This window comes from Fistularia commersonii, chromosome 11 (assembly GCF_037954325.1).
Source record: "Fistularia commersonii isolate RoL2024-O1a breed Wild chromosome 11, RoL_Fcom_v1.0, whole genome shotgun sequence".
Classification (NCBI taxonomy): Eukaryota; Metazoa; Chordata; class Actinopteri; order Syngnathiformes; family Fistulariidae; genus Fistularia; species Fistularia commersonii.
In genome coordinates this window covers 14,254,825-14,276,858 of record NC_141294.1, presented here as the reverse complement: position 1 = coordinate 14,276,858, position 22,034 = coordinate 14,254,825, and the positions used below count along the sequence as shown (strand labels likewise).

Here is a 22,034-nt window from a genome sequence, read left to right as displayed (position 1 = left end):
AGTTTTTTTTTTTTTTTTTTAATAAAGGAATGAATCAATAACTACATTAAGAACTACATTAAAAGAGAATTTATTATTGTATAAATAATATTATGTAATATAATTTCTATTTTTTTATTTTATTTTTATTTTTTTTAAAATAAATGCATAAATAGTAATAATAAATAGCAAAAAACTACATTGAAAAAAGATAATTTAATATCTATCTATCCATCTATCTATCTGTCTATTTTTTTACATTTTTTTTTACATATATCTATTTTTTTTTTACATTTTTATATATAATTATATATGAAGAACGCCCCCCTCCCCCTCTTCCAGCATCGCCCTTTCTCTCCGCTGTCTCTCCAAACCACTCGCTTCAAATTGTAAATCGATAAAGGTGGCATTCACTTCACGGTATATATATATATATATATATATATATATATAGAGACGATCTATATATATAAAATTCTTTTTTATTTCTTTTTTTTTTTTTACATGAATAATAAATAATAATAAATAACTAAAAACTACATGAAAAAAAAAGAATATATACATATTTATGGATATATATATATCTATATATATATAGATATATATATTAATTTTCTCTCTCTCTCTCTCTCTCTCTCTATATATATATATATATATATATATATATATATATATATATATATACACACACACAAATAAATTACTGTACAAAATTATGCAAATTGTTGGTACAAAATTGTTCTGCATTTCTATAATAAATGTAGCATCAGCGGCATTAATCACCCTCAGCTGTGCTGGTGTGGTGATGAGGGGTTTGCAGGGTTGCAAGTGCACGCCTCAGGGAGGAAACCAAAAGAAAAAAGAAACGGCGCTTTTCCAGCGGGGGCTGGAAAATGTTTAACAATCCAAACCGGTCCGGAGCCGCCCTCCCCATCGGGAGCTGTTTGTTTGCAGGAATTCAGCGGGGACACCTGCCTCTGCAGGGGGGGGTCACCCCCAGCCCCCCCCAGCCCCCCCCAGACCCCCCAGACCCCAGACCCCCGACAACAACATCACACAAAAACACCAAAATGTTTGTGACGCCGCGCTAAAGATTGAGTATTACAAACCCCGCTGGCAGCAAAGGGAGGAGGGGGTGATACTCTAGAGGTAACTAATCCGTGGGAGGAAGGAGGGAGACGGGCGGTTGGTTATCTAAGTGGGGTGTCTGTTAAAAAAAAAAAAAAAAAAAAAAAAAACAACCCTCATTCTCTTCTCTTTCTTTGTCGCTGGTGGAGAATGGAAGGGAAGGGGGACAGAGAGGAAGATAAAGAGGCTTCTATTCAAGCAGTGCTAAGCCCCCTCCTCGCCTTCCCACCCCCCGAATTGCTTCTCTTGGTGGGAGCGCTTAAACAGACATCCCCCCCCCCCCCCACACACACACATCCACCCCCAACCCATACACTCCTCCCCGCCACCCTGCAAAGAAAGCCGCTGAAAGGAGGGCAACATACGGCGGCCAGAGACGCGCCATTGTCCCCTTGTCCCTCTCTTTTAATAGGCCTCTTCATTTCCAATCAATCCTGCTAAATGCAAGTTTAATAGCTTTTCAATAGCGGCTTTCCCCCCCGGAGGGGAGCCGGGATTTTCTCTTACTCTCTCACCCTTTTCTCTTTTTCCCACCCCATCGCCATCCCCTCCTCCCTCCCGTTCCCTCACTGAGCTCCCTGTTTTCTTTTTTCTTTCTGTTTGAAAGGGAGCTTACGAGATTGTTGGCAGTGTTTATTCCGCACTCAATTATCCACTTCATCTCGGGGTGCACCGCGGGGCCGAACCCCCCCCCCCCCCGAAAGCAGCGCCGTCACACCCGGCTCACCCGGAACGTTGGGGTTCTTCTCGCGACGTCGATGCACGTGCCCCCCCCCCCCCCCCCCTCGCCGCCGCCTCCTGGAGCCGTAGCAGATGCTAGCAACATGCTAGCGCGGCCTCTATCGCTTTTTCAATTGTCACCCTCTCTACCGCTTGAAATACCCCCACTTGGGGAGTTTTACCCATTCACTCATTCATTCTAGAAATGCGTAATTCTTCATTCACAATCGTATAAATACATCGTTCGCTCACGCTTAAGTCCTAATCGGATGTGCAGCTGTTCAATCGCTTGTTCACGCCTCCTGTAGAGACATGCAACCATTCACTCATTCATTCCCAATTCATGTAAACATACAAAAATGCACTCTCAAACTTACAGTGCAAACAGATGTGCAACCATTCACCCTCTCATTCATAGCCTTATAGACTCATGCAACCGTTCACTCCTTCATTATTGACACATGCATCCGTGCACTCATTCATTCCCCATTTATGTAAACATACAAAAATGCACTCTCAAACTTACAGTGTAAACAGGTGTGCAACAATTCACCCTCTCATTCATAGCCTTATAGACTCATGCAACTCCTTCATTTGTGATGGAGATGTGCAATCCTTCGCTCTCTCGTTCACAATTCATGTAAACACACGACCGTTTTCACACGTAATCGTTCATTCACTCATTCACGCCTCTTATAGAAACAAACAGCTTTCACTCATTCATAATACACCTGGAGCCTTTCGCTCTGTCATTAAACACTTCATGTAAACATACGACCGTACGCTCACGTTTACCCCGTATAGAGACGTGCAACAATTCACTCATTCATTCGAGACATGCAATCACTTCATGTAAACATACGACCTTTCACTCTCACAGTTGCACCGTATGCAGACGTGCAACCATTCACCCTCTCATTCATACCTCATAGTGAGACGTGCAAGCATTCAGTCCGTCATTCATACATTATATTGAGACGTGCAACCGTTCACCCTCTCATTCATATCTCATAGTGAGACGTGCAACCATTAACTCATTCATTGTAGAGAAATGCAACCATTCACCCTCTCATCCATACATTACATTGAGACGTGTAACCATTCAGTCCGTCATTCACACTTCATGTAAACCTGCGGGCATCTATTCACCGGTTGAGGCGTCCCCGTGCTACGAGCCGCGCCCCGTCGTTAGCGCCGTTAGCGTCATTACCGCCCCGCCATTGTTGGCTGGCCCACGTGCCTCTCTGGGTTTCAAATGCGACTCAGTCGGAGCTAAAATACGAGCTCCTCATTTGGACGCCCGTGAGAACGCCGAAAGCCGCGGCGTGCTTGTATGTGTGAGTGTGTGTGTGAGTGTGTGTGAGCGACACGCCACAACAAAAAAAGAAAAACAAACCTCTTCACACCCCCAGTTTCTCCACATCTTCTGAGTGCCTCTCCTTCACTGCTGCTTTGTCTGGTTCTGATCCCCCTCCCCTCCAACACCCCCATCAGAAATGTATTCATGTAATTAAGCTGCTAATACACCGTCAAAGAATTGTCTAATTCAGCAAGGAGGAATTAAAGGAATCTGGCATGAGTCATTAGCCAGTCGAGATGTTCTGCAGAGCGTTTTCAATAAGGGATCCGGAGAGCGGTGAATCACCGGTATGGTGTGAAGGCATTCGTTACGGCGCGCAGTCAGCGACGCTATATTTGTCGCGGCCTCGTACGTATATGCGCGCGGGCGCGCTGTCGGACGGCCAAATACCAAATGGTGTGTGGGTGAGGTAAAGAGAAACAATCCGGTGCATGTAATCCATTTAAACAATCAGCCAAAGCAGAGAATTATCACCCATTGTAAACATTTAGATACTCTGGGCGAGATACTTAATTGCAATCAATGTTTGTTCTGTTGCGAGCACAAAGGAGGAAAGCCCCTCAGCTCGCTCTGCAAAAAGGGGGGTACCGGTGGGGGGGCGGAGACGCTCGGGGGGAACCGTAGCGGCGGCGGCGGCGGCTGAATGACGAGGCCCCGCCAAGACGTGAAGATCCGAGAGGCTTTATCTCATTGTGGCTTTTCTGGGTCGGCGTTGATTTTAAACCGGATGAGAGGGTGAACCGTTGCATGTCTCTAGATGTGGCTCTGTGATTGGTCCAGAGGAAGGGGAAAAAAAAAAAAAAAAACGCTCCCGGCCAATCGCAGGCCCCCGAGTGCTAGGCTAGCCGCTGTAACGCTACACCATTCACCTCCCAACCCTGCACATCCTTCCCTTTATTTGTTTTATTCGTCGCTATTGTCGCTCTATTTATATTGTCGTTCAGTTCTGGTTGTGTGTTTTCACCCTCACCTTTCCTTGATGTCGTCCATTCTTATCCCTGATGTTGTTGCTGCCGTCTATTTATTTGTGGATGTCTTGCTATCTTCTGTCCTCTGTCTCTCTATTTATATTCATATTTATCTTTCTTTTTTTTTTTTTTTGTTTGACACAACTGCTGCGAATCAGGATCAGAAAAAGTTTATTTATCCCCAAGGAGCAATTGGGGGGTCACATGGGTGAGCAGCATCAAATATTTGAACATCAAGAATAAAATTGGAAAAAAAATAAATAAATGTAAGTATGCATGTGTATATTACTGTCCAAATTTATATAAGAATAAGAATAATTAAGAATAAAAACAACTTTATTTATCCCGAAGGAAATTGTTGTGCCAGAGTTTCAAGTAAAAAAATAACAATAATAAATAATATTAGGAAGGAGGGAGAATAAGAATTACAAACAAAACTATAAAGTGTCAAAGTCAAGTCTATAAAGTGTTTTTTTAGGTCTTGAAAAGTACAAAGATTTGAATATATAGACATAAGATAATAATATAAGACTTGATATATAATAAATATATGCATTAAATACACTCAGTGAGGGGGGGCAGGTGTCAATAAAACATTCATTCACTGAATGAATGAATAGAAAGAAACATTCCCTCTAATCCACTGCGTGCATAAGTGTGTGTGTGTGTGTGTGTGTGTGTGTGTGTGTGTGTGTGTGTGTGTGTTCACCCATCTATCCTGGTACAACAGTCCACACACACACACACACACACACGGCCCAGTGCATCTTAATCTGGATTTCTAAAAATGGAATATCATGTCCTGCCTCTGGATGCACATCAGGCCATGTTGGTGTGTGTGTGTGTGTGTGTGTGAGTGCATGTGTGTGTGTGTGTGTGTGTGTGTACACTTTCTTCCCAAACCGGCTGAGATTAACAGCACGCTTGAAAACATGTATTTATGTGTGCGAGTGCGAGCGAACGAGTGCGTTCGGCTGTTCGTCCGACACGCTGACTTTGCCGCTTCCGTCACTCGTCCGAAGTCGAACGCCAAACAGAAAAAGCAGCTTCTCCTCCGACGCAACCTATTAAAGAGCTTTGCGTCGCCCCCGGTTACCGGCGGCGCTCTCACCCCTTCATCTGAGCTGATAGGGATACACTCACATCAGGAAGGGATCAGGAGGAGATGGACAGATGTCAGCGGTGATCCGTCCGCCGCTGGACATCTGCCTCGCTGGAATTAGATTCAACCGGTCACTGCAAGTGTGTGTGTGCACGCTCGGGGGTGTGTGTGTGTGTGTGTGTGTGTGTGTGTGGCATGACATAGTAGCCACGTGGGGTCTAATTTCTTTTTTTTTTTTTGGTAATGGAGAGTTGAGACTTGGATTTATGGGTTGGGATTAAGAACGGTGATGGGTAGATTTGAGGATGGAGGTGATGCATTACGCCGGTAAGATCCCGCAGTGTGTGTGTGTGTGTGTGTGTGTGTGTGTGTGTGTGTGTGTTTGCAAGAGAGTTAGCGATGAAGCTAAAGACTTGGAATGATAATGGAACTGCGGATGACCTTTGAGATAAAATGTGGATGTGACACACTGAACGCGACGCCCGTTCCCCGCGGCCGTAATCTATTCGGCCGTTATCGTAATCTACCAAACCAAACAGGGAAAAAAAAGTAAACACTTCCGACCGCGACGAATATAAACGCGTCTCCGTTGCATTTGTGCGCCCGAAATCGGGTCATTTCCGGTCGTCGCTGATTCGCCGTCAAACGAGCAAAAATTAAACCAAAAAACAAAACGAATGGAATATGTTGGGGACGTTGGCGTTTGCCGCCATCTTGTTTTCACCACCGATTGTTTGCGGAAAAGGCTTCTTCAACTTCACGACTAAGAAGTGAAGGCCGGGTGACCGTATTTTGGTGAAAAAGAAACGGCTGAGTTCGTCCCCCAGATGCTTTAGAAGTGTTACTTCGAGATGCCGCGTTTCTGCAGCGTATTGAACGTCTCTTTCTAATATCTCTTTGTAAGCAGAGGCACAGAGTCAGACTGGGAGAGGCTCTTCAGCCGGAGTTATTATTTAAAAACATCTCCCTCAAAAATGAAATAAGCAAGAAATATAAATCTCCGCAGTGACATCAGGGTACGAATAAAGCCGCGTAACAAAATAATAGCTCAAAACATATCCGATAAATAAAACCTCTTCCGTGTTAAACGATCCTTTTTCAACAAAATACTAATATTTTCAATAGAATCGCGTTGATGGTCAAACAGCGGATCCGACACAAACCGTTTTCCCCTGCAGAGCCGAGCTAAATCTGAAATTACGATGCGCAAATAGACTAATAGTTACGGTTCAATGCAGTCCAAACTAGTCAGGAACGCGCAAACGGTTTTTCAGCTTGCGAGCTACTTTTAAAAGGTCCAAGTCCGACTGATCTAGTTAAATATACTGAGATTTCTTCCCATGTACAGTATATGTTGTTTGCAAGATGACTCGGAAATGGTGCGTTTTTGTCTTCTTAATACGTTTAAAAGAAATATATCGGAGTGTGACTCGGCTAGTTTGCTAAAGTTTTGCGGCACTTAGCGGCGTGTTAGCTGAGGAAAGCTTGGAAGCACCGCTGTGCTAAAGGATCCCGTGAAAACAATGAAACGGCGGGTATTTTCACCCCTTTTCCTCGAAATCTCGTTTCTCCTGCGCCGTTCAAACACTTTTTGTGTCTAACATTACATTTTTTTGCCAGAGCTTTCCCATCCACTTCATTCCACGCGGCCAATTTTATCCGGCCAAACACTCCCCGCCTGTCGTATTGTGCGCCGGCACTGATAGCATAGATTTTCCAATTGTCGAGCGCGCGGAGGGGTTGACGCGCCAGGCGGACGCCGCTCGCAAGGTGTTTATCCCGCCAACAGGAAAGAAACAGTCACAGCGACCGGGAAGGAAAAGGCGCGTCGGATGAATCTTTGCAGGTTTTTCTAGAAGTGACGTCTGAGGAGCCGGAACGCGGCGCTGTTTGCTAGCTTCATTCGCTAACAGAGGGAGAGTCGGACCAAAGGGACAAAGATAGCGCATTGTTTCCCGAAATCACATCTGTGTGTGTTCAGATGATCCTTCCCTCGTCATGTCGCTTTATTTGTCCGCTCAGAATCGGAGAATTCTGAGGAACCCCTCGGGGAGAACATGGGAATCCAACCAGGGATCCTCCGACTAACCTCCATGTTTAGCCAACATACTTTTACTCGAGTACGACTTGGTTTCCCCCTCCATTTCGCTAAGTCCGCAATTCCATCTCCACCTCTCGGCTCCTGGGCTCCACGGAGCGAGCAGCCGTCCCGAAGGAGGACCGAGAAGAAGAAGAAGAAGAAGTATCTACTTCTAATTTAGCTCCTGCAAGTCCACCACAATGGGGATCCAGAGAGGATGAAGATGGAGGGCGGTGGGTGGCGGCGGCGGCGGCGGTGGGGCAACAAGAAAACAAACAAACAAAAAAAAAAAACACAACAAAACAACACAAAACACGGCAATTGGCAAAAAAAAGAGCGTGGAGCTCGGAATAAACAACCCCGCTCCCCGAATGCCATCCATTGTGCCTCGTCCAGATAAGGCTGCTAAATCGGGCTGGGAAAGGCGAGCTTCATTTCTCTGTGTACCGAATTATTATCCCTTTGTTTTGAGTCGGGCTCCTTTGTCTTCCTCTTCCTGTGTGTGTGTGTGTGAGTGTGTGTGAGCAAACAAAGTAGTGCTGAGGTAGCTGAAGCCAGAGTTCGTCCCCCAAAACCTCTCTCCTCTGCTTATTACAGCGTCTCCTGCAGGAAGGTCAAAGGTCGCGGCGCTCGGCCACCTGCGCTCCTTCCAAAGACGTCTTCTCGTCGCCTTTCCTCCCATCTTCCCCCCCTCCGCCCTCCTTCTCGCTCTCTCTCTCTTTCGCTGCACCCAAATTGCAGCCTAACCGCTTTTTAAGAGCTGTTTTCCTTTTTTTTTTTTTTTTCCGCTGGAGTTTAATCCTCCCAGCATCCCCTTTCAGCTTTTATTCCATTGTGGGGAAATCTTGGCTCAGAGCGAGACCCTTTTTAGAGAGCGGACCTGCTGGCCTCCTCTGCCGATGCAAACCCAGCGCTTTTCTTCCCCCCCCCTTCCAATCCTCCCTCATCCTCTCATTTGTGTTTATCGCCGGTGCGTCCGCGCCCTCCTCCTCTTCCTCCTCTTCCTCCTCCTCCTCCTCCTCTTCCTCCTCCTCCTCCCCCCCCCGAGGTCCCGGCGAGTTACATAAGGCGGCGCTAATTGCTGATTTGTCTCCTCCGGTTTTATTTCTCCACATTCCCGGTCAGCTGTCTCCTCCTGCTTCCCCCGCCGCCGCCGCCGCCGCCGCCGCCGCCGCCTCCTCCGGCCCGCAGCCGGTGCGAAAAATCACAGGGGTTCGTGTCAGCTTGTCAACACGCCGCTCGGCGAGGCGAGGGGAAAAGGGTGCGGCGTGGAGAGGAAGCCACGCGAGGTGATGTTAGAAGGGTTCTGTCAGCCTCCACTTGCAAAATAGTGTGCCTCACAGGAGGGAGGAGGGCCGGATGGAACGGTGTAATCAGTCCGTCTGCGAGGCTGTCAACGCCACATTTCAACCGGCGGGAACACAACAGCGCACGGCGGGGCGGCGTGAGGCGGCGTGAGGCGGCGTGAGGCGGCGTGGGGCTGCTCGCTTGGACGAGCAGCAGAAGCAGCAGCAGCTTCTCCCGGGTGTACCTGCTCCAACCGCTGCAGCGGATGGAGTAATAGAGCGGTAGTGCTGATGTGACAATGTGTGTGTGTGTGTGTGTGTGTGTGTGTGTGTGTGTGAGAGAGAGGTTCATGTAGCCGCAGAGCCCCACAATGTGCCATAAATACACTCATTCTTATAGTGTCTTCTCACACTTGCTGCACACACACTGTCACAGTCCCATCTCTGTGTTAGTGTGTGTGTGTGTGTGGAGCATCTCTGAGAATAAATCCAGCATAGCTTCCCCGCCGCCCTGAGCCAAAGCGCCGAGGGTCGGACTCCTCCACGCAGGCGGCGAGGGGTCGCTTGCTGTCTGGTTGCCGTCTGGCAGCGGGACAGGAAGTAAAAAGCCGTATAAAGGAAGCGAGAAGATGGCGGAGGACGGCGGGGGAGACGATTGTCTGCGGACGTCGGCCCGGCGGCGCCGACAAGATGTCGATCGCGCCGGTTTTTGTCGTTTCGTTCCGGCGCGGCGGCGAACCCGGAGGTCGGAAATCCCACGCTTTTTGAGCCACGCGTCTCCCGGAAATCACGTCGGCGACTCGCAAAAGAGAGCGGAGATAAATAATTGAATAAAACTCCTCAGCGGTAATGTTGGATTCTTGCTTTTTCTAAATGACGGCGGAGCGAAAAAACAAAAGAACTCTCACGGATTGTAGCGCCGGGCCCGCCGGGCCCCCCGGCGCCCCCCGGGTGTCAATTAATTGAGTCTGGGGATTTGTGGCCTGCTCTCCCTAATTGAGCCCAGCGGAGGCCCCCACGGCTCCTCCAGATAGGAAGTAGCGTGTTTCATAATTAATACCACACACACCCACCTCTCTTTTTATTATTATTTTTTAATGAGGGTGGTAATGTTGTAAGTGCGCGCGTCTCATTAGGATAAAAGGGCCATCTCCGCCATTGTTGGCGTCTGTCGGGCCGCGTTCGGACGCGCCGGTGTTTTTTTGTTTTGTTTTTTTTTTTTTTGAGCTCGACGAGGCCCTCATTAGCGTTACTTAATATTTGTGCTTTTTAAAGCTTAGAGGTTAATGCCCGGCTCGTCTTCATCTCGCTGGAGCGCTCTTTTAATTTGATGCATAATTCCTTTTTTTTTTTTTTTTCTGTATGTGTCTGTGTGTGTGTGTGTGTGTGTGTGTGTGTGTGCGTCAGCGGTCGACGAGAGGCCTCTTCAGAGCGAGCGTCTGCGTTCGGATCCGACAGAAAACGCCGCTCCTAATTAAAATCTGGTTTTGGGTGTTCCTCCTCGCTCCACGGCGATTAAACCCACGATAAAAAACGCACGAACGTCGTGTCGTACCCGGTTCGACCACTAGGTGGCGCCGCGGCGGTCTGAGCTTTGCATCGACGCCATTCTTCTTTTGCTGCTTGCACATGCGGCCAATCAGAAGGTTGTCAAATCCCGCCTCTTCCTGTCTGCATGCCGCCGCGTCCTTGGGTGACGCGTTTTAGCATGGCGTCGCTAGCGATGTTTAGCGCTTTGAAGGGGACCCAACACTGCCCCCTTCAGGTTCCCGGCGGTACTGCACCCTCCGCACAAATAAGCCCCTCGCACAGACGTTTAATTTAACTTTTCATCACCTCCGATCCCCCCCCCCCCCCCCCAACCCCCGAAATGTTCTTTTTCGAAGAAAACTCGCTGATGAGCGGGACCCTCGGCGACGCCGCTACCTGCCGACCCCCCCGACACATCCTGCTTTGTGCTGAGAAAAGGAGGGAAAGTGGAAAAAACTCATTTCCTGAAACTCTCTTTTCTAAAGCGTTGATTAGCAAAAGGAGGATAATTAAAGCGAAATGTGAAGTCAGGGTTTTTTTGTTTTTTTTTTGTCAGATTGCACCGCTTCCTCTGGAAAAAAAAAAAAAGAAAAAAAATCAGGCCATGATTAATTAATAAATGATTAATGAGTGAACTAATTAATCAATTAATTATTAAGAAAGCACTCGGCGAGCGGTGGATGAAAGAAATAGAGCGGCGGCGGCGGCGGGGGTTTGTTTGGCGTTCAGTCGGATGACGGGATGAGGACGAGGTCGCCCCGGTTGCCCCGGGTTACGGCGCGGAGGGTTAGCCGAGAGCTAGCATCGGGGGTCACGCGACTCAAGCGTTAAAAAAACAAAAGCTGCCCGGTTAGGAATTTGTGCCGGATCAAAAAAGTCGTTTGAAATTCGTAAACCAAAATTGCTCCAGAGAGAAAGAGAATTTATTTTCCATGTAACACAAACAAAATTGTCGCATGACGTTTTGAGCGAACATAGGCTCTTATTGTGCCGCCATTTTTAAAGAAAATGATCATGTGATTGATTTTTTTTTTTTTTTTTTTTGTGCCTCTTGTTCGAAATATCATGTCATATTAACATTTTAACTTTATAAAATCACCTTCATTTTTCAAGAGCCGAACCTTGATCGAGAATGAAAAACATTCTTTATTAAAGAGCTTCTGCATTTTTTCTCGGAAAATATTGAAGATAGTTATAATGTTAAAATGTTAATGAGACATATCTAACCAAAAAAAAAAAAAAAATGGAGGGAATCAATCACATGATCATTCTCTTTAAAACCGGCGTCACAATAACATGTTTGTTAACACACATCTCATTTTTGCTGTTTTATGTCAATAAGAATAAGAACAACTTAATTTATCCCGAAGGAAATTGTTGTGCCGGAGTTACGAGAAAAACATCACAATATTAAATAATAGTAGAAAATTGTATAAACAGTAAAAAAAAAAAAAGAAAAAAAGGGGGAAAATAAGAAATAGAAATAAACTATAAAGTGTCTTAAGTACCAAATGAAAGATATGAAAAAATATTGTACACTTAGCTCTTCTGAAGTGAAATATTACACAGTTACGAACAAATAAATCCTATTTATTTTCGGAGCATTTCCAGTGCGTGGATTTCAAACTCTACTTAGTCATGTGACTGAAGCCCCGCCCCCTCCCTTCTTTAACTGGAACGCCATCAATCTTTGATGGCGCTCTGAGGTCTGAGGCGCTCCGTCCTCCCGGAGCAGGAGACCCGATGCAGCAAAGAAGAGCCGCCGCTCTCGTCCCTGCATTTCTTCCCTGGCATTTATCGCTGGCCTTATTAAGAGCGGCGAGTGACAGAACCCCCCCCTCCGCCGCCGCCGGCACCACCCCCGAGGGTCGGCGCTGGATCTGCAGTTCACGCCTGCGTAGAGGCTTTGAACGCGTCTTTGTGGCGCCGGTGCCGCATTGATGGCGGACATATGGCGGCGGTGAATGCTATCTTGACCTTTGCTCGCCACCCGACGCCTTCCCGCCTTCCCCGCTGCACTTGAGGTGGCGTTTAATGGACTTAAACAATTCAGCGTGGAGATGCAGAGCGTCTGACTCCCATGGGGGCAGTTGGCGCCGACACCAACCCCGCAGGAACAAGGTGGCGGAAACCTTCTGCGCCGTCTGCGGCGTTCATTTATTCTGTTTTTTTTTTTAAAAAAGGCAGATCTTCTACTTTTCCCGTCTGGGTTTGCAGGTCACGTCCGCCGAGCCGCCTCGGGTTCTTGATAAACAAGTGGAGCGTCTCCGGCTCCCTTAAGCCCAACTGGCGAGATGATCGATAGCTAGCCCGGGTGTTGGCGGCGTGGCGTTACGCCCCTTCCGGTCTCGCCCGCGGGCGGCGGCCGCCGATCCCACGCCGTCCCTCCACCTCCCCCATGGCGAGACGGAAATAAAGATCAATCTGTATAGATTGTGCTGCTTGATTACAAATGAAAAAAGAAATCCCATTTGGCTTTGCCACTCTGATGCCCAAGAGGAGTGTGTGTGTGTGTGTGTGTGTGTTAAATAATAGATTTTTAACGCTCCCCCCCTCCTCTCTAACCGCTTCCTGTCCCCGCAATCTGTCCTTACCTCCACTCGTTTACTTTGCTCCGTCCATCCCGCTCTTAAATCTCCCTTCTTGAGGGAGTCGTCTTTTTAAATCTTAATTAAAACACCCCCTCCCCCTCCAGGGACGGCTGAAAGCAGCTTAGAACAATCAAGAGGATGGATTAGAAGTGAGAAGAAAAGAAGTGGAGAGGAGAAACAGGCGGATGGATGGAGGGATGGATGGATGGATGGATGGATGGAGGGGGGGTGGAGGTGGATGACAACAAGTAGAGGAGAGAAAGAATGACCCCTTTCCTTGGCCTCCTTCCTTCCCAGGGTTCCTGCGCTCCCGGCCTGACCTATTGACATTCGGCTTCCCGGCAGATTAAGCGTGGAGCCGAGCCTCCGGAGGAGGGTAAACACGCCGCCGGAACAATGGCCGCCGGCCGCGGACCTTATTGGATTCCAATTAACCGCCGGGGGAGGCGGCGGCGGCGGGAGGAGCGGGAGGCGCTAAGCGCTAAGCGCCGCGGGACGCGAGTCACAGCGACGGCGGCGTTTTCCCGCTTCCTGGATGCCTCGACCACGGAGGTCCCGCTGACACGGAAACATCCGGTAAATGACGTGAATGAGCGACGTCTCCGTAGGAAACGATCAATTTCCCCCCGCGGGATAAATAGCTATATTTTTTGGAAGTTGCATCTAAATGATGTGGAAGTGAGTGAAGTATTTTTGTCTTTATCCGAGGTGAGAATGAGAGGGTGAAAAGTCACTTCATGGTTTTTTACACGACTGTCTCAGAACATTTAGAGTTCTTTATCTTCTGTAATGCAATTAAAAAAAACAAAAAGTACTTTTTTCCATTATATTCTCTTTTTTTGAGATAGGATTTTTGAGTTTTCTTAAGATTGAAGCCATAATCAGCAATATTAAACTAATAAAAGGCTTGCAATATTTCAGTTGATTTGTAATGAATCCAGTTTTTGTAATTGCATTACAGAAGATAAAGAACTTTATCACAATATTCTAATTTTCTGAGACGGTCCTGCATATGATGTGAATGATTTTTCGACGCCATTTCAAAGCGCGAATGACAAAGTGAATGGCTGAATGAGAGGCTGAACTCTTGGACGTCTCTCATAATTGCTACCGAAATTGTTTTTTTTTTCAATTTGAAGCTACGGGGCGTGTGAATGAACGAGTGAATGATTTTAAGGTGTCATTATAATGCGTGAATGAACGGCTGAATGTTTCCATATGAGGTGTGAACGGGTTAATTTTCCCCAGGGGACAAAAATATATATTTTTTTTAATCTAAATCTGTAAGATAAATGAGTGAGTGAATGATTTTCTGTCTATGAGAGGGTGAATGCTACTGTTTACATGACGTGTGATAAGTGAGAGAATATGTTTACATGAGGTGTGAATGTTTCTCCATCTGGCCTGTGATTGGTCCAAGATAACCCCGCCTCTCGCCCAAGGACGGCCCTGATTGGCTCAGGATAGATCCTGAATGAATGAGAAAGGGAGGTCTTCCAGTGCGGCTGGATCTCCTCTAACCCACGTCAGTTAGCGGCGATAGCACGTCGCTTTTAGCGCCAGTCTTGGCGGGTCGTCCCGCCTCTCCGTCTGATTGGTCGCCGGCCCGGAGCTCCTCGCCGCGCTAATTAGACCGCTTTCATTAACGACGGCGGCCATCATGGGCCGACGGCCCCTCTGGAGCCGGGTCATCCTCACCTCAGCGCGCACGGAAAGCAATTCATTAATTGGTGTGAAAACACACACACACACACACACACACAGTCACACCTCGCTATGAGTGCACACACACACACTAATGTCACGGCCGCTTGAAGAACTCATGGCTTCCAGGCTGGAGGGTCAGTGTGATGTTTGTCCTTCGGCGAGGACCTTCTGGAAGGTTCTTCTCTCTCGTCGCCGTCATGTGAGCCTTCAAACCCCTCCGGAGGAAGCCGTGAATCGGCGTTTCAGTCGGGACCACATGACCGCCCTCCGTTTCCACGCCGTTTGTGGGCGGAGCCACGGATGTGACGGGTTGAATCGAACCATTGATTTCTCTTTTTCGCCCTCGCGAAAAAATATAGCGGTTCCTCGCTTGTTCTGGGATGCAGTCCTTTGGGCAAAACATCACATGCTCAAGAAGAACACACACACACACACACACACACACACACACAAAATGGAGGTCATATCTGGAGGTGCGAGTGCGACCGTGAGGAGGACGTTCAGGAGACGCCTCTGACCGCCTTGAACCTCTTGGACCTCCAGTCCGTCGCTGCTCCACCTGAAGTGGCTCGAGATGGAGAATCTCTTTGTCCGTGTTGTTCTTCTGGCCGCTGGAGGACGCGGGTTCTTCTCCGCCCTCAGGAATGGAGTATCTTCTAGCCTCGGGTGTCACCTGACTTCAGGTCCCCTCCGTCCACGGACCTCCTTTCTGGTCTTCCTCCAGGCCTCCTGCCTGGCGTCCCCGTGATGACCTCCTCCTCCTTCTTCTTCTTCTCTAATCCTCTGAGCCAACCGCCCGCCGCCGCCGCCAATCATCTGGACCTCCTCCTGGATCTCCACCGAGAACAAACCGTACCTTCATCCCCTGAACATCTAAAATGCGCCGCCCCGCCGTCGGACTCCTTCCTGATCCTCTTGGTCCTCCCTGCTCCTGCAGAAGGACCGTTCCTCTGCCCTGATCCGTAAAAAGCACCTTTATTTTCATCTTCCGCGCCCCTGGTATCCTGTCCATCCCTCACGTGTTCTTCGCCGCCCGACCAGAAACAAAGAACTCCAGGTTTTGATCCCACAAAGGAGCGGCGAGTTCTGTCTGTCTGGACCTTTTCTTTTTTCCTTTCTGTTTTATTTACGGCGCCGCTCTCGCCTCTCCCGCTGAGCAGGTGTATTAAATAAGGTGACGATTCCGGCTGCACCTCAAAGCGAAACGAGGGCTTTTCTCTCCTTCCCTCTTATCTCTGATCCCTTCCATCCTCTCCCCTCCTTTATCTCCCTTCATCCCCCTTTGCTTCTTTTAACCCGTTCCCTCACATAAAAAAAAAAAAAACCTTAAAAAGAAGGAGCCGTTCCTCTCATCTCGTCCGACCGCCGTGTTGCTAATTTAGCTTATATAGCTATACGTCTAATGAGCGAAGAAAAAACAAACCACGGGGACGATAAGCACGAACGTGACGGCCTCCAGTTGCGGTTTCGCCGTCTTTTCCGGCTTTTTTCCCGTCCGTGGCGTCTTTCGGAAGAAGGCGCGGACGGCGTCGGCTCCGCCCCGACACCGAAACCGCGCCGACATCACGATATTCGTCTTTGTCTCCCCTCCTCGGCTCTACCTTTCCCGCCCTCCCCTCCCCTCCCCGCCGCCGCCGCCATCTCCCGTATCCCCCCGTGCATTCTGAGCGCCGCGAAAAAAAGCAAACCTCTGGGAGTTTGCAAAGCAAACAGCGTTCTGTGCCGGAGCCCCATCTGCGGAGAGTCTGGAACAATCGGTCCTCCTCTTTCTCTCTCCGGGGCCCCCGTGGGGTTTGAACGCCACTCGGATCCTCCGTCAGACGGGTGCAATATGCCGGAACAATGGCCGGACCTCCTCCTCCTCCTCCAGGAGGGGGTGTTAGGTTCATTTCAGCCGGCTTGGGAAGCACTTATCCATGCCTTATTGGCCCCCTTGCAGCGGCTTTGCAGGAATGTGGCAGAAGGCGGAAAATTCGCCCGACTTGCCTACACGGAGCTCGCGTCAACCACACACACACACACACACACTTCCTGCAGTGCGCACCTGAGATCTGCCGCTCGGCCCCGAGGTGCCGGGATATCAACTTTCTCCGAATCCCCCCTCAGACCGGCGGCGGGTCACACCTCTGTTGTTTCTCCACCTCCAGAAGAAAAACAGCAGGTTTGCTTTACACCGATTCAAGCATATCCGTTACCTGGAAGGCCGGGCCGCCGCCAGTAAATCCTTTTGACCCTTCCGCCTTCCTTTTCTCTCCTTACGCTCCCATGCCGAGCCCGTGGCTGTTTTCGTATCGGTTTTCTACGACACACACACACACACACACATATGTTCCTCCCCGCTGCTTCCACCACCCACGATTCCTCACGTTTCCTCGCGTTTCCACGAAGCTCGATAACATTAACATGTTTGGCCACAGAGGGAGCCGACGCTAAAAGCCCCGATCGATGGGTTTTGATTGACGGCTCTCGCCGGAGAAGGCGGTAAATTGGCCAACAAATTTAAAAAAAAAAAATAATAAAGGGGGGAAACGGGGAGGGGGAGTGGAAGACGTCTAGGGGTTTGTCCCGAGCTTTACGTCGCTACTTCCGACGCCCACGGAGAGGTCATTTATGAGCTGGAAGAAATAAAAAGTGTATTTTGGTGAGTCCGGAAAAGACGGAAAAGAAAAGACGTGAAAAGCTCATTTATGCTCAACGCTAAAATGGGCGGAGCCTGTGCGTTTTCCCAGGCGTAGCCAACGGCGGCTAACGGCGCGCTACTACCAGGTGTCCAGAGAGGGCGGCGTAGCGCGGTTTGCTCGAGAAACCACAAGCCGAAGGAATAGGAACGCTTTTTTTAACGCCGCTGTCGACTGCGCCACGTTTATCGTCCGAAAAGCGAAGCCAACACTGCCCCCTGGTGGACGCATCGCTCCGTAAGGTGAATTATAAGCGCCGGAAAGCAGTCGAGACCAAAACAGCCGGAATTCAAGATGATCTTCCTTGGCTCGGGTCCCGTTCACTTGATTGCAATAATACTAGGATTAACACACACACACTCACACACACACACATACGCGTGCAGACGATCGATAGCAAATCAAGGTAACACTGAATCATCCTCACGTGCGCTGGTCTGAATCATCCACGACCCCCGGAGGTTTAAACCCCCCGCGGTCCACAGGATGGAGACGTCAGGCGTCTCTGCAGGGATTCAAACCAACAAACCAAAACCTTCTGTCAATACAAAGTTAAATCCACACCAAAGGTGGATTTCCTGCGGGTTCCTCCAGGTTCCTCCCGGTTCTACAACCTGGCAGGAGGTCCGTTGGAGCCCCAGGAGAGGCTGGACGGATGCATGGTTGCATCCGGACCTTCTTAACATGAGTCCGTTAGACAAGTTTTTCAGGAAATGCATGACAGAAAGGCAAAAAGAAACTAGCGCAGTCGAATTAACTGAGAAAAAAAATTGTGAAAAAAGAATTGTGTTTTCATGATTGGTCAGTGAGTTTGGTGTGATTTTAGAATGAGAGGGTGAATGGATGTGTGTGTGTGTGTGTGTGTGTGTGTGTGATAAATGAAGCCGCCCCTTCAGGTACCAAACACTTTCTTTACCGATTTTAAAGCTACGAAATGCGATTCAAGTGAATTTTATCCTTGAAATACTAAAAAAAAAAATATTCACGTTACAAATAGGAAAGCAAATAGGATGGGCATCGTCTGAATTGTACGGCATCATTTTCTGCAGGATTCAGTTTACAATAGCCCAGGGTTTGCTCTTTGACGTCCCTTACATTATTAATATCCCTCTTTTTCAGTTTTTTTGCTATATTGATATCCTTATTTTGTGAGTTGTGGGGCGCGAGGTTGGAACAAATTAGTTTGCTGTTATTTTAAATGGGGAAAATGAATTTAAGACGTGTCAAACTCAAGGCTCGCGGGCCAAATGTGGCCCGTCACCTCATTTTATGTGTCTTAAAAGCTCTGATGGTTTTAATCTAGAAAAACTACACTTCCCACAATTCACGCCGACCACGTTACCCGAAAAGTGACGGCATCAGAAGAAAAGTGGATTCAGATTGAAGGCTGTTTCAAGAAAGATGGGAACGCAAATGTCACATTTTGGATTTGAAGGAGTGATAAATTGAAAGTTATTTAACATGAAGGAGTAGATACATCCGAATCAGAATACTTGATCGATCTACCGGGGGAAGTAGCTTTTTCTTCTTTTTTTTTTTTGTCAAGAGGGGAAGAATCAAAGTAGAACTCTATAAAAATAAGGAATAAAAATAGCAAATAGTAAAAATAATAATTATAATATATATTATAATTATTGATACAATTGATTATAAATATTATAATAATTTTGTAATAATTAATATTATTATAATAAAAATAACAGTAAAAATCGAAAGAAAGAAAGAAAAATCAATTAAATGTATGTAACATAAATAGATGTGTATTTATAAGTACATATCAATGATTTGATGTGGTAATATTATTTTACGTTACATTTCTATCGTTACCGTTCCAAGCATGATGTCAATGTGGCCGTCGGTGAGAACCAGATTGACAACCCCGATTTAAGATTTCCAAAAATAAATTAATCGTACAAAGCGGCCTCTGGAACGAATTCAATTCATATCTAAAGAAAAGTGCCGCACGTCTTTCGAAGTGGCCCTGCGACGTGTCCGGGAGGAACCCCGGCCCGTCGACCAATCACGGGCCGAGCCCCGGCGCCGCGTTTAACCATCCAGACAACGAACCAAACAAAAGTAAATTAAATCGCAGACGCGAATCTGATCGAAAACCGCCAAAACCTTTTCCCCGCAGATGTTCCAGGAGGTAACGGCTAATTAGCCGAGCGGACGTTGACGGATCCCTCCAGAAAGACGCCGGACACTCATCCTCGGCGCCGGCGAGCGCCCTTGACCCCGCGAGAGGGCGAGTGTGTGTGTCGAGGGCGTCGCTTCTGTGAGCTCACGGTGAATCATCCGAGGAGGACGCGCGTCCGCCTGCGGGACGGCGGTTTAAAAAAAAAAAAAAAAAAAAAAAAAAAACGGCGTCTGAACTTTCCTCTTCCTGGAGCTGCAAACCAGAAAATCGTCCGTCCGCTCTGCTATCTCTTACAGGGAAGATAACGCAGATATCACCGCCGCGCAGGAGATACATTTCAATTTGCAATTTGGATTTCCCTTTTTTTTTTATGGATTTTGATTGCAAAACAAGAATGAATATGTGTGTGTGTGTGTGTGTGTGTGTTTTCTGGGCTGGGGGTCCCCGGTGAAATTGTGATACATCTCTCTAGAAGGATGTGGCATCTACATTTCAGGAGGAGATAAACGCAATCTAACTCTTTCTTAAAATAGCTGCTGCTGTGGAAATGTGACTGTTTCCCTCAGGGCGCTGTTTTAATGACATGCACGGAATTAATTTTGCTCCACACCAGCGCGCTATTCTTTCCATTAGTATATTTGCAAAGAAGAATAAGAGAGTAAACAATTTTTTTTTTTTTTTTTTTTGCGCCTGCAGATAACACAGCCGGCGGTGCAGACGGCTCCGGGCGAAGGCAGGAAGCCGCCGCCGCCGCCGCCGCCACCATTGCCCTTCCTCCTCCTCCCTTCTCCTTGTCATTTCCTCACCGGATGCTAAGACAAGGTGAGGATGTGCGAGGATGGACACACAGACAAAAAGAGGATGGGGAGGGAGGAGGTAAAAATAAAGCCGCGAGAGGCCAAGTGCCATCAACAGTTTGCTACCTGGCGACGGCGGCTTCCTGCGCGGCGGCGAGCAGATCCAGTTAATTTGCGAACAGCTGATAACAAAGCCTCAGGACGAACTGCCAAGTTCTTTATCTGTGTTTACCCGCGTGGCAAAGCTGATTAGAGACGGGGCAACATTATGAGGCCCATTGTTTCCTTTCTCGCAGTCCCTCCTTCCACACACACACACACACATACACCCCGTTGTGTGTGTGTGTGATGACAATGGCTGTGCGTGCATGATGTCTTCAGGATGAGAAGAATCAGCAGCCCATTGTTTGAGACCTTGATCATCCGTTACATACTTCCCCTATGTGTGTGTGTGTGTGTGTGTGTGTGTGTGTGTGTGTGTGTTCTAATGATTCGTGAAAGTGGAAATCCAGAGGCTTTACACAAAGCGCCCACGAAAAACTATCTGATTTCCACACTGCGGTCACGAGTGGATCCCAAAAAAGCCCGATGGCGAAACCGATCCACACACACACACACCGACACACACACCGACGGGAAATCAAAACCGGGCCAAAATTCATCTCTGCCATGACGAGGTCTCCTAAATAATGCAGGACACTTCAGCCGTATTCACGTTCTGCTGCATCGGCACTCCGGCCCTCCTCGTCGGCCGCCGTCCAAACTTTGCTCTCCATTCCCGCCGTGCCGAAGGCGCACAGACGGCGAGGGGATATCGATCGGGGAAAGAGGAAAACTGAAGAAGGGCGGTGGGTGGAGGTGTGTGTGGAGGTGTGTGTGTGTGTGTGTGGGGGGGGGGGGGGGCTGCTGGTGCACTGACACCCTTCCATGTTCTCTACATGTCTGCGTGGGGTTGGACATGAACAGAGGAGTGTTCATGTCCAAACCATCTCAGTCATCACTTTGTCTCGGTCATACATGTCCTGCACCCCTGTGACACATTTTCCTTTGGGCTTTTCCCTTCAGGGTGCTCCACAACCAATCCACCTTCTCCATCTAACCCTACTCTCTGGATCCTCCTCTCTCACACCAACTACCTTCATATCCTCTCCTTACGACGTCCATCCATCTTCTCTCTGGTCTTCCTCTACACCTCCAATCCCGCATCCGTCTCCCAGTATATCGACTCTCCCTCCTGTGGACGTGACCCAACCATTTCTGAGCTTCACTCCAAAACATCTAACATGTGTCGTCCCTCTGAATGGACTCGTTCCTGATCCTCTCCATTCTGGTCGCTCCCAAAGAGAAGCTCAACGTCTTCCTCTCTGGTACCTCCAGCTCTGCCTCTTGTCTTTTGGTCATTGTCTCTGTTTGTAGAGCATACAGCATTGCTCTGCCTACCATTGTTTCTGTTCTATATGGTTGTGGGTGAGAACTTGTATGTCTCCATGAACAAGAGGGTGATTGGTTGTCTCTATATGAGATGACTGGATGTTTCTGCTCTATAGATGTGAGAGGGTGAAGACTTGTATGCCTTTACATGCCAATGGATAAATTAATGTTTTTGCTCATATGATGATATAAATCTGCACTAACATGCAAATGAGAGGGTGAATGGTTAACGTCTCTGTGTCCCTGTGACGGACAGGTAAACCCCGCCTCCCGCCTAATGACGGCGGGGATAGGCTCCGCCTCCCGCCACGCGGGGCAGAAGCCGTATAGATGACGAATAAATGAGTGAATGAGTCGCGAAGAAGAGGCCAAAGACCGCCACCAGGTCACCGACCTCGGCGGTCGTCTTCGCTGTTTTTCCAACCCGGCCTCGTCCGTACGGACAAGCTCCGCCCCCTCCACCCCCTCCCCGTGCGTGCGACCTCCTCGCCGCAGGAGGATTCAAAGACGCCTCATGAAAAATGCAGGGTTTCCCAAAGG

General features: G+C 48.2%; 1 protein-coding gene across 2 annotated transcripts in view; it reads right to left on the bottom strand.

The window, feature by feature from the left end:
• The window catches only part of kirrel2 (kirre like nephrin family adhesion molecule 2), a 34,667-nt gene that overhangs the window by 10,122 nt on the left and 2,511 nt on the right, over positions 1-22,034 (bottom strand). The gene's annotated exons all lie outside the window — the stretch shown is intronic.